This window comes from Echinops telfairi, unplaced genomic scaffold (assembly GCF_000313985.2).
Source record: "Echinops telfairi isolate 266 unplaced genomic scaffold, ASM31398v2 ScPeMD7_7468;HRSCAF=8506_0, whole genome shotgun sequence".
NCBI classification, from domain to species: Eukaryota; Metazoa; Chordata; class Mammalia; order Afrosoricida; family Tenrecidae; genus Echinops; species Echinops telfairi.
The window spans coordinates 43,034,031-43,036,402 of NW_022111369.1; the positions used below are offsets into that span (position 1 = coordinate 43,034,031).

The 2,372-nt window shown below is 43.1% G+C and overlaps 1 protein-coding gene across 1 annotated transcript in view; it reads right to left on the minus strand.

Annotated features, from left to right (window-relative positions):
• SEPTIN11 (septin 11) overlaps positions 1–2,372 on the minus strand; it is a 111,604-nt gene that overhangs the window by 37,694 nt on the left and 71,538 nt on the right. The window lies entirely within an intron of this gene.

The following is a 2,372-nucleotide window of genomic DNA, read 5'->3' on the forward strand; positions in this document are numbered from 1 at the left end:
TTCCAAGAAGATTCTAACTGATACGTATACAAAGATATCCCAAGTATCTGCCATAACCACATCCCCTTTAAGGTGCAAAATCAAAACCATACCTTATAGTCTGTGGCCTTGCTGGTTCCCTACAAATACTGAGCAGAGCTGGGTCTATCCCAGAGAGGCCTTACTATTCTGGGCGAGGGTGAACCAAACTGAGGGTGACAGTCAGTCTAATCAGTTGGAAAGGAGGGATACTCAATCGGCACATAATCAAAAGGTGGCTTCCAGTAAAAAATAGAAGCCTACACATACAGTACAATGCCACTGAAGATGGGCAGAAAGGTGTATGTGCAAGTTGTGAGCCGACTCCTGTTGTATCTAGACTAGCACTCCAGAGCCCCACCAATAAAAGCAGCATACACTATTGTCTATTCCCTAATCTGCTGCCAGACCATTGCTGATTCCATGAGTGCCGGGGTACAACTGTGCTCCACCAAGTTTTCAGTGGCTGATTTTGCAAAAAGTAGATTGCCAGACTCTTCTTCCGCGGTGCCGCCATATGTACTCACACCTCCTCTCCTCCCTTTGAGTTAGCAGCTGCCGAGCACTTCACCCATTTATTCTCCCCAGGACAACCTAGCCTAGTGAACCTAACCTTACCCAATATCTCTTCTAAGATCATACTTTGGATCCGTGGCTTAGCAAATTCACTGAGCAAAACAAATATATGTATGTAATGGATAAAGAAATAAAACACAGCTCCCACTTTCAAGACACTTCAAATCTGGTACACAATTCAATACAGAAGGCACTCTGGTCATTTTAAGTATGTGCTATGTGTGTAGCCAATGTCTTTTCAGGAGTTATCTATTTCCAGGAAAGGGCAAAGGGCCACAGCAGAGCTAACTTATAATGTCCTCTCCGATCAGGCAACAGTGTTGCCCGTAGAAAATAGCCCGTGTTACTTTCATCCCTTCCCTTAACGTCCTTGACCAGGATTCCACACTAGCTGGACAGGACTAGAACGATCATCTCACCTGACCAGGCTGAGCATCACTGAAGAACACATGGCTTGGGAAACACCATGATCTTTTTAAAGGAAAGTTCACGTCCACCATCATTTACAATAAGGTAAATGACTGATAGATAAGGTAGACATGATGGCCAGCTAACAAGACAGGCCCTGCGTTAGCACAGGGCTCATCAAAGGATCGGACAAACCACTGTTGCTCTAAATTTTCCAGTGCTCTGCTTTCAATTTCGAGCCTCTGTGCTTTTAAAAGTCCTAATTTGAAACAGCAGCCGTTCAAGCAGCAGTGTGGGTCACCAAAAGCAGTTCAGTAAGAAATGACAGCTTTTAAAATAAGAGACGTGAAAGGACCAGGGATTTCACATATCAATACTTATTTCCTTAATTTTTAAAAAGCTGCTGGAGACCCGTAGTGCAACCATGATTCTTCCTAATGAAGAATAGATGGCTACTGGACTGAGGCTCCAATTCAGACCCTAACAATATTTTGAAACAAGCTAATGCCTATATGAACTTTGATGCATTCCAAAACTCCTTTGCAGCGTACCTTGGTACAGGGTGGGCATTTATCTTAAAAGCTGGTTCAAATTTTTTAAAATGATCATGGTGATAGTTGATACTGGTAGATATTGGTAGATTCCTATTTCTCCGCTTCTAAGTGTATCTGTCTAAACACTCCGTTGCTGGAGTAATTAGAATTTCACTCTGGAAGCTCTAGCTGCAGCTTCTATTTTAGCTGTTCTTGCCAAAGCTGGTGAACATGCCGCCCACATCACGGTGGAAAACAGCCCTGCCTATGCCTTTTTCTCTCGGGCACATTTGACCCACATGTTCTAAGGTGGACATGAAAGAGCCCAGAAGGACTGTATTATTAATTAGGCAGTAACTGTAGATGGATCAAACACTTTAACTATGATGTAGCTAAATAGACAGCTTCTCTTGTTTTAATTGCCAAGGCTGGCTACCTGGATAATTATCCCAGTAATTATGCATGAAGGTCTGCTTTTCTCCTCTAAATACTCTAGATTTTATTGTTGAATGGAGCCAGAGAACTGTGAAGCTAAAGTATGCTACAAGAACTTCTCAGAACCACCTCTGATGAAGCACGATGCCATCAGCCCACAGGCAGGACTGGACAGGGGCAGCCATGTGACCCTTGGCTTTGCAGGGACTGACTGAACCACACAGCCACGTTTTGTAAACCTGGTGTTTTGAGCTAAAATCATGTTTTGCCTCGAGAAAACTGCACTGAAAATCTGCTTTATGTTAAACTTTGACCTTGTGTTTGACATATAATAGGTGTTTCATAAATACCCATCAAATGACTACATAAATGCATCAGACCCTGGCCTCATACGGTCGATTG